The sequence below is a fragment of the Macrosteles quadrilineatus genome, unplaced genomic scaffold, assembly GCF_028750875.1.
Source record: "Macrosteles quadrilineatus isolate MER2022 unplaced genomic scaffold, UCM_ALF_1.0 Scaffold_6__1_contigs__length_79288215, whole genome shotgun sequence".
Lineage (NCBI taxonomy): Eukaryota > Metazoa > Arthropoda > Insecta > Hemiptera > Cicadellidae > Macrosteles > Macrosteles quadrilineatus.
In genome coordinates this window covers 11,367,531-11,378,934 of record NW_026542599.1, presented here as the reverse complement: position 1 = coordinate 11,378,934, position 11,404 = coordinate 11,367,531, and positions in this window count along the sequence as shown.

Genomic DNA, 11,404 nt, shown 5'->3' with positions numbered 1-11,404 from the left:
ATCCCCCCTTAATGCCAATATTATAAACAATTAAATTATACACCGACAAAAGTAATATATCCACCACAACAAACGACAAAAACCTCAAACGTTAAAACAGACGTATTAGTCGAGTCGGTGGATATGTTTTTTCGTCTGTCACGTTGGCAGCATGTGTCCGCTCGTTCACGGTGACCGGATACACAAAGATTCTCTCACATGGCTGCCAGCGCTACTAGCGGCTCAGTTGGGCATTAAAACGCGACGCGGTTCCAAATTTTACCGACAGGTGACAGCACATTGTATCGCATTAGCTTTGCTGCTTATTGCGTCTGTCCTTCCTTGCTCATTACACATATTAACCCGTTGATTGTCGCACTGTTGGTAACAATTGTTTTCACAGTTTGTTAGCGGAGATGATTTAATTTGACGAACAGATAATAGTTGGCCGTTAAACTTTGTGTAGTGCCGTTTGAAAATTTGAATTATGTTTAGTAATGAAAATTAAGTAGTCTGTATTATTTTCATTATTACTGTGTGGGATTAAAAAACTTCGCTAAACGAGTTTTTTGTTATTTAGTACAAATTAGGGAGGTTTCAGCCTTCAGGCGAAAAAATTTTTACCAATGATTTTGCAAATACAATCAATTGTTTCATACTATGCTATTGACATTTAAAAAAAAAGAACATGTTCCACTCCTGTAGTAGCAAACCTATATACTCGTTAACATTAATGTTGTTTGATTAGGGAAAAATTAACAAGATAAAGCAAAAAATGCAGTTAACATTTTATCGGACAAATCGAAGTTCGCTTAATCTGCAGGTTTGCAGCGGTTGGGTATTTATCATATGAAATATATAGTTTAATTTATTTTATCATCCTGTTCTTGTACGTGATTGAAATGATGGGGTTTTGATGAAAAAATATTTTTTTAATTAGCTGAAGACATTATTATACATATTTTGTTTGAGTACTTATTACAGTATCAAAATACACAAATAAAAGAAATATGAACTTTCCAACACCCAGACGAGTTGGGAATATTTCAAAAAAGGTTATAACTCTTATAAACTAGTTTTTTCTCTTGACTAACTTAATAATGCTTAATCTTTCCATCAGAATAAAAATGTTAATAATGAACTGCAACCAAAATTTCAACTCCCCCAAGGAAAATTAACACGACCGTGTTCACACATTGTGTCACCAATGAGGTAACTTTTACCCCGTGCGCGCCAAACACTGCCTCCCCCCCCCCCCACATTTGACAAGGGGCGAGATGTCGATACAATTGCCCTCTGCGCTTCTTTTCCAATTAAACTCGTGGAGTAGAGTGCCAGGGGTGAAGATGGGGGAGGTAATACGATTGTAACAGTCACACCAGACCGGCCTAGAGAAACCAACGTGAACCGTCGTCTACTTCAACACTACTTGCGATATCAACACTACTTGTTGGTATCGCATCAACCCTTGTTGGTATCGCATCGACTCTTGTTGGTATGTTATCAACTCGTGTTAGTATCTTATCAACCCTTGTTGGTATCTTATCGACCATTGTTGGTATCTTATCAACCCTTGTTGGTATCGCATCAACCATTGTTAGTATCGCATCGACTCTTGTTGGTATCTTATCAACTCGTGTTGGTATCTTATCAACTCTAGTTGGTATCTTATCGACCCTTGTTGGTATCGCATCGACTCTTCTTGGTATCTTATCGACCCTTGTTGGTATCGCATCGACTCTTCTTGGTATCTTATCGACCCTTGTTGGTATCGCATCGACTCTTCTTTGTATCTTATCAACCATTGTTGGTATCGCATCGACTCTTGTTGGTATATTATCAACCTATGTTGATATCTTACAAATTCTTGTTGGTATCTTATCAACCATTGTTGGTAACTTATCAACAATTGTTAAAATTAATTAAATGTATTTTCGTGTGTGTCATATCCGTATGTATCTCCAGTTTATTTATTTGTTTATATTTTTGACGAACTCCACATGAGGGATTAGCAAGACATTTTCGACCTGAATATGTGCTACCTTTTAAAAAGCACGAAACAGCTGTAGCATTGACTATATAACACTACACAACACTACAAGTATTGTTATATAGTCAATGGCTGTAGTCATCATACTACCAAATTGATAGTTTTGACAGAAAACAGTTAATTTAAAAACCTATATTAGTTTATTCAGACGATCTAGAGGCCATTCCATCATGAAAAAATTGTTGGTATCTTATCAACACTTATTTGTACATTATCAACCCTTTTCGGTATATTATCAACCTTTTTTGGTATCTTATCAATTCTTGTTAGTATCGTATAAACCCTTATTGGTATATTTGCTACGAGATAACACTCCCGACGATACAGACATCTCCTTGAGTTAAAGATTCACCTTTTCCGAAAAACAGTCTCTCTATAACCGTTGACTGTAAATCCGTATCCTTAAAGGATTTACATTACAGTCAACGCTATACGGTGATATGTCTATGTATTGGTGTTTTCCATCCACAAAATCGCAAACGATAATTAATTATTTGGGAAATATCAATCCGCTGAGAGGATGGTGCTTTGATGATGCGTGTTATGTGGTTGAATTTGTTGCGTATAAATATGTTTTGATGACGGCCAGCTGATGAACGAAGTGGACAGAGTCCGTCACTGAATATATTTTGTTGAATGTAATATTCATGATGCGGACGTTTTAGTTTTAACATCACTGGGAATTGTTGAATGAACCTAGGGTTTGTGTCTAAAAATGTTTGTGCGAATCTGTTCAGTTTAGGGGCTCGAGTAAAAATAGTATATTTCTATAACTAGGCCCTATTAAAAATACTCTTTTCGACATGAGCTCAAGTTTAGCAAGACAATGAGCAAGAGTTGAAATTACAATTTCGGTCAGTACGATGAACTGATATTTCATTATTTACCTTTATAAGTTAGCTTCTAAAATGGCTTTCTTATTGTTTAGTTATTTTATACGAACAGCTGTGGTTTGATTTTAGGGTATGCCTGGTGACAGTACTTGCTAGTGTCAACGAAACTTTCTATCTATTATTGTAAGCTTAATTTCATGATTTATGCTTTTGGTTATATAACTAAGAGACGAGTTGGTTTTTACGATTTTATCGTATTATTCGATTAAACGAGGTTTTTAATGGCTGAAATAACAAGAAATAAATTGTAAACAAAACACGATCCCTACAATGCACTGGACAGAACTAACAATATAATTGTCTTCAGCTGATCCTAAGGAGTATGCATTATGTATGCATAGACAAAAAGAATTAAATATAGACTGTAATCCGTGCAGTGGTTACCATAGTTACAATAGGCTCTGGCGCACACCACTGGGAGCGCCGTGTAGCTACGTAGCGCGTAGGCCGTAACATGGCGCTCCCAGCGGTGTGTGCCAGAAGCTATGGTAACCGCAGCACAGTCTATATTTAATTTTTTTCCTATGATCTATGGTAGTGGTTCAATCAACTTTGTTCTTAGTTACAAATCCCAGCTGTAAGTTAAACCAAATTCGATTGCACTGCAATTACCCAAAATGTTACATTGCGTTGCTAGAACTTTAAAATGTCAATATTAAATTTCTAAAAAAATTAAACCCGAAGATAAAATTTCAGCTTTAAGCTTTTTTTCTTTATAATCAATGACATGATTTTAGAATAAATAAACCTTCCACATAGTTGTGTAAAATTTTGTATTTAATTTGTTTGGATCAGCTGTCTGAAATTGTGGAATATTTATCAGTTCTGATTGTTTACATTGAAATGTCAACCCAAAGATAAACATTGTGAATTTTCTCATGCTTCCATGGAATCTAGATAATATTTACTTTTGTAAACCTTACCTCAAATCTCTGGACATCCAAGGGGCGTAACCCTATGACATTCCTGGATATGTGGACTATCTTTGTCATTAATTTTGGCTGTATATGTTTATTATTTTAGTCGTGAAAGCTGCCTAGACAGACAGACACCGCCTCAATTTATTATAGTATACAGTAGATTATATAGTACGGATATAGGTAAATTATTTTGATTCAACGCAACCAATGCAATTAACGAATTGTGTTCAACGTTAAGGAGCAAAGCCGAAGAGGCTAAGACATCTCTAACACAAAAAGTTTTCGAAAATAAAACAGTTGTACAATTTCAACCTTTAGAAATTCTTGACAGATTATCTTTTCTCGTTACGGCAATTTAAAAATGTTTATCAATATTTAAGTCACAAATAACTGCACACTATAGACCTCACATATCTAATGCCATTCAATATCGATTGCACAGTCGTTTGTAAGGTTTTCATAAAGACATCCATTTAAATCTATTATTGTACAAAGTGGGGATATTTTATGCTTTAATAACTACTAGAGGTTGTCCAGTGGTCGAAAACTAGACCAAAAATATTTTACTACCCGTTCCCCATGCTGTAAATAAAACATGTGATTGGAATTTTGTAAATTTGTTTTGATTTTCTGTTTATATTTCGTTGTTATTTTATTTTATCACCAGCATGGCAACCATTAAGGCCCATTTTATTTATTTGCTTATTTTTGAGCCTATTTTTCAAAGGTGTTCTGCACATCTACAGGTAAATATCTTTCTAACAGTATGCGTAGATTTCCCTGCAATCCTGCAACGCACACGAGCTGAGGAAAAATGCTTACATATTAATATATAGATTTCGTAATGTTGCTCCCTTAAAATGATAAATTAAATTCACACGTACAACAAAACAAATTGCGATTCCCGTCAAGTTATTTTTTTTACGTCCGAAAGGTTAAATTCGGCCGCACACTGCAGCAAGTGATAAAACAACAAAATGTTTACACAAGCTGTGGTAATCCTGCGGTTGGCGGCCGTCACATCAACTCAGGTTGATATTTCCATGGAACTGAACTGTGGAAACAAAACAGAACATGATTAGTGGATGTAGTAGATAGAAGATGACAGGGGCGTCCCGTGGAGCGGTGGTCATCGCGTCGTCTGCACCTGACGTCCGCCCCGCCAAAACCGCCCGCCAAAACCACCCCTTATCGATCTCTGTGCCACTGTTGTTTAACGAGACTAATCGCAACCGCTCCCGGGTTTGACACTTGTTTGTTTTACGCGCGAAATGTCCTGAACGCGCAGGAATCCACAGTTGCACAAGAAAATGTGAATTTTCTGTTTTATTGATTATTTTGGTTGGGTGATTGATTATTGCATTCAAAACTGAAGGCTGCTCGTTCAATCGTTATCGGTCTCGATGCTATACGTATATTTCCAATTTAATTGTTTTTGTATACCTGAGCTCTGTATGTGTAAAACATCGTATGTTGTCTTTTAAGCACTATTAATCTGTCAATTCGAATGACAGGAAAACTTGGTGAGCATTTCTATATGACTGAAGGGCTAAACTCATTTGGATGTCAAAAACCGTGTTATACTTTGGTAATTTTGATCTGTTTCCATGAAAACAGTAATCAAGTACAATCATCATATTTGGCCATGTTTTAAATTATTGTTGCATACTTCTATGGTACAGGTATTCACCACGAACCAAAAAGATTATTTTGTAAAACTTTATGTAAGACTAGCTGTAACCCGCGGGCTTTGCCCCGTTTAACTTCTTAATTTTCAAGATGTTCTCGTTTGCATGGCTCAATCACGTCCTGGTTGAAGTTCGTTCGCTACGCTCACTCACCTTTAGGTTGGAGCTCGTTCGCTGCGCTCTCTTGCCTTCAGGTTAGCTCGTTCGCTATGCTCACTTGCCTTCAGGTTAGCTCGTTCACTACGCTAACTCGCCTCCAGGTTGAAGTTCGTTCGCTATGCTCACTCACCTTTTGGTTGCAAATTAGCTGTTGTCATAAATGTAAAAGAAATAATAGTGCTGCACCCTGTTGGTAATCCTTGTAACTTTAATGCTATTGAACATCATAGAACAGAACCAACTTGTTTAATTGAAAAAGCTGTTAAGATTCATTAATTCCATTTCTCATAAGGTTAACATGGGAAAATCCAGAGCCACTGGGGTGGAGCCGATTGGACGGATCACGAAATTGATGGTGTATAAACCTATTCCATGAAATTCTACACGTATGTACCAAGTTTCGTGGCAATCGGTTCAGTGGAGTCTGAGTTTATCACTGCCAAACAAATATATATCTAATATATAAAATTCTCGTGTCACAGTGTTTGTCTGCAAACTCCTCCGGAACGACTTCACCGATCGTTATGAAATTTGGTGTGTAAATTCTGTAGGTATGCGAATCGGACGTAAACTATTTCCCGTTTCGAAATTCTTAAAAGGGCTCCGCCCCAGTGGCTCTGGAGTTTCCCATGTTAACCTTATGAGAAATGGAATTAATGAATCTTAACAGCTGTTTCAATTAAACAAGTTGGTTCTGTTCTATGATGTTCAATAGCATTAAAGTTACAAGGATTACCAACAGGGTGCAGCACTATTATTTCTTTTACATTTATGACAACAGCTAATTTGCAACCAAAAGGTGAGTGAGCGTAGCGAACGAACTTCAACCTGGAGGCGAGTTAGCGTAGCGAACGAGCTAACCTGAAGGCAAGTGAGCGCAGCGAACGAGTTCCAACCTAAAGGTGAGTGAGCGTAGCGAACGAGCTCCAACCCAAAGGTGAGTGAGCGTAGCGAACGAACTTCAACCTGGAGGCGAGTTAGCGTAGCGAACGAGCTAACCTGAAGGCAAGTGAGCGCAGCGAACGAGCTCCAACCTAAAGGTGAGTGAGCGTAGCGAACGAGCTCCAACCTAAAGGCAAGTGAGCGCAGCGAGAAACCTTATGAGAAATGGAATTAATGAATCTTAACAGCTGTTTCAATTAAACAAGTTGGTTCTGTTCTATGATGTTCAATAGCATTAAAGTTACAAGGATTACCAACAGGGTGCAGCACTATTATTTCTTTTACATTTATGACAACAGCTAATTTGCAACCAAAAGGTGAGTGAGCGAAGCGAACGAACTTCAACCTGGATGCGAGTGGGCGTAGCGAACGAGCTAACCTGGAGGCGAGTTAGCGTAGCGAACGAGCTCCAACCTAAAGGCAAGTGAGCGCAGCGAACGAGCTCCAACCCAAAGGTGAGTGAGCGTAGCGAACGAACTTCAACCAGGACGTGATTGAGCGATGCGAACGAGATCATCTTGAAAATTAAACGTAACGGTACTTTCTTTCCATCGGTCGGTCTGTCTTAGGGGAAACCTATAACTTAGGCGATACGAAGTTCGCCGGGTCAGCTAGTATATATATATATAAGTAGATATATTCATGTCACTTCTGGGCCAAAAAAGGAGCCACTCAAAAATTAAATGAATTTTCCTATTTTTTTATACAATATGCTATATTTTTTACCCTTTTAGGTCAATTTCTAACATTTTCATATTTTTCTAGAAAAAGTATAAAATTTTGATGAAATTTTCATGAATATGTCTATATTTTACATAAAATTTACTACAAAACAAAATGTTTTTAAAAACAAGTAAAATTTTAAAATTTAATTTTTATACAAATTTAACTAAAACAGTTTCTTTATCTTTGAATGTTTTAATTTCAGTAATAATTAAGTTTAAATCTTTTTTATTTAATTCTTTAATTGTTTTTTCATCAAATATATTAATAAATCTATGAGGTAAATGAACTTTACATTTTTCTAATTCAACAATAATTGTTGGTCCATATTTATCTTTAACTTTTTCAAATTTTTCTATTTTATATTTTGTATTCAATTCTAAACTTTTTATTGGTTTATATTCTTTGAATTTACATTCTCCAATATTATTAATCTCTTCTAATAGATCCATTTATTACAAAAAATAATTATAGAAATTTTAAACAGTTAATAATTGAAATATATGAAAAGAATTTTAAATATCACACAACAGTTTGTTAGAACTGTTGTGTGATATTTAAAATTATATTTTTTTTAATAATATCTGATGTATCACTTATGTTATCAGAAAAACCTTTATGTTGATATATTATGCATGGATCATTTAAAGTTGATAGATGTTTTAAGAATTTTAAAAAAATATTATCAAATTCTGGTTTTATATAAAAATTTAATTCTAAAAGTTTAAAAATCATTGGTAATAGTTTTTTAAATGATATATTTCTTTTTGTAAAACTGAAATATGCATTAAAAATTACTGTAATATTTCTTTTATCTTCAAAATTTAATTCAAAATCAATATTGAATATTTTGTTTAAGAATTGATAGTAAAATATCCAGTTTGTATAATTTCTTTGTTTTAAGAATAATTTTATATTTTTAGGTGTTATTTCAAAACTATTGTCTAAAATACATAACGTATAGATTTCATTGATTAATTGTTGTGTGCGATATGGTTGAAAATGATTAAATTCTCTTAAAATATTTATAAGATGTTTGTTTTTATTTTTTCGTTTATTAATCTTTTTTTCAAAAATAATTTTTTTACATATATTACATCCTATATAATTTTTAGTAATTGTAAAGTTATTAAAATTACGACATTTATAACATATATCCATTTATATATAAAATGTTTATATCTAAATGGAAGAACTTATTCAGTGTCATAAATGTAAGAAGAAAACTAAAAATATTAATCCAGAAATTGTTGAAATGAAGAATGGTTTGTTTAGAATTGCTACTAAATGTTCAATTTGTAAAACAAATAAAAGTAAAATAATTAAAAAGGAAATTAAACCAATAATAAAAAAGGAATTAAATAAAAAAGATCAAATAATTGAAGCTAAAGAAATTCATGCTCTAATAAGAAAAAAATTTCCAAAAAGAAAGATAGTTACATTAGGTATTGATGATTTATGGGCAGCTGATTTAATCATTATGAAAAATTATGAAAAAGAAAATGATGGTTATAAATACATGTTGAATGTTATTGATACATTTTCTAAATATGTTTGGTCAAAACCATTGAAGAAAAAAGATGGAAAACATGTATCTATAGCATTTGAACAAATAATTAAAGATTCAATAAAAATTGGCCATAAACCACCAAACTTATTACATACAGACAAAGGATTAGAATTTGTAAATAAAGAATTTAATGGAATTTTAAAGAAATATAATATTAAAATGTATCATACAGAAAATGAAGAAAAATCAAGTATTATTGAAAGATATAATAGGACTCAAAATGAAAAAATGAAAGTTTTATTTGAAATTAATAAAAATTTTAGATGGATTGATATTCTTAAAGAAATAGTTAAAGAATATAATAATTCATATCATTCAACAATTAAAATGAAACCAATTGAGGTAAATAAAGAAAATGAAAATGATTTATTAAATACAGTTTTTAAATATATCCCACCAAAAATAATTACAAAATCTAAATTTAAAATAAATGATAGAGTTAGAATAGGAAACAAAAAATCAACTTTTTCAAATAAATATAAAAACAATTGGTCAAGAGAAATATTTGTTGTTTCCAGAATTAATAATACAAATCCTGTTACATATAGTATTAAAGACTTGAATGATGAAGATATACTTGGTAGTTTTTATGATTACGAATTGAAGAAAACTAATTTGTAAAATTTTATACTATATAAATGGAGAAGGAATGTTCAAAGTGTAAACAATTAAAAAATATTAATAATTTTTATAAAAATAAAAAATATAAAGATGGATTACTTTCATATTGTAAAGAATGTGATTTAATTTATAGAAAAAAGTTATATAATAATATTATAGTAGAAGAAAAAAGTGAAAAAGTATGTTTCAATTGTAAGGAAACAAAAGATATGGAAAATTTTCATAAACATTATTATAGTAAAGATAAAAAATTTGCAATTTGTATTGAATGTGTTAGAAAAATGATGAGAGTCACAACCCATTGTGAATGTGGTAGAGATTTAAAATGGCTTAGTTATCTTCAAAAACATTTACAAACTAAAATTCATAATAAAAACATAAATAAATTAGAAAATTCATAAAAATAATATTAATTTTTGAAAGTATTATTTAAAAAAATTACTGGTTTAAAAAAAGTTTAAGTTTTATTTAAAATACTTTTATAGTTTTTAAATTAATACATAAATATTTATCTTAATATTTATATTTTACAACAATAATTTTTTCAAATAAAATTATTCTTAATAAATCGTGCACATTTTTCTTCTAATAAATGGAGCGTACAAATAAAAATATATTATGCCCTTATTGTAATAAGAATATATTATCTAAAAATTATAATAGACATTATAATTCAAAGAAACATTTTGAAAATAAAACTAAATATGAAACTGAAGTTAATAACTTAAAACTTTGGTGTAAACAAAATAAAATAGTTGATTATCAAAACGAAAATTTAGATCAATTAAAAGAATTAAAGAAGTCATATGATCCAACAAATTATTCACTATTTAACAGTGAAAAATTAAAAGAAATTGCTAACAAATTATCTGTTAGAAATGTTGACAATTTAAATAGAGATGAACTAATTAAAAGATTAAATAATATCAAACAAAATCCTAATAATCTAAAATATAGATCATTACAATTTATTCAAAATCTATCAATTAAAAATGGTATTAAAATAAAAGATAAAACTAGAAAAGAATTGATTGGATTATTAACTGATCATTTAAAAAATAAACCAATTCCAAAGGAAAATGTAATAAATATTCAGGAAGTGTCATCATTAAAAGGTTATTTTCAAGAGTATTATTTAACAAATTCAAATGATGATTTAGATATATCTGAATATTTAGAATCGCAAAGAAATGAAATTAAAAAATTGATTGAAAAACAAGAATTTAAAAATAAAAGAGGTCAGTTATCATTATCTTGTGAATATGAAAGACAATTAGTAAATGGTGATAGTCAAAAAACCCAAATGTATTATCCTTTAAGAAGTTCAGATATATTAAACACTGATGAATTTATTGATGATCAATTTAAAAAATTAATATTAAGAGAAAATTTAAATCAACCATCAAAAGGATCTGGTTGGTCATTAAAAAGATGTTTAGATTTAAATTTAAAACTAAGTAAACATAATTCATTAAATGGTGGTTCATATGTTGAATTACCAATTGAAATAAAAAATAAAAAGTGTTGTATAAATTTCAAAAATAAATATGAATATTGTTTTATTTATGCAATTAGATGTGCTATTGATAAATATGAAGATAAAAAGTTTGATCATCCACATAGAGTAAAACAATATAAAAATTACTTGAATGATGAAATTTTTAAAGAATTTGATTATCCAATGAGTTTAAAAGATATAAAATTATTTGAAAAAAGATCATTTGATTCTAAATATAATTATCCATCCATGTCAATTAATGTATACAGATTTGATGAAGATAAAAAGATTGTTCCATTACAAATATCTGAAAATTACAATGCGAGATTAGATATTGATCTATTGTATATAAAAAATGATA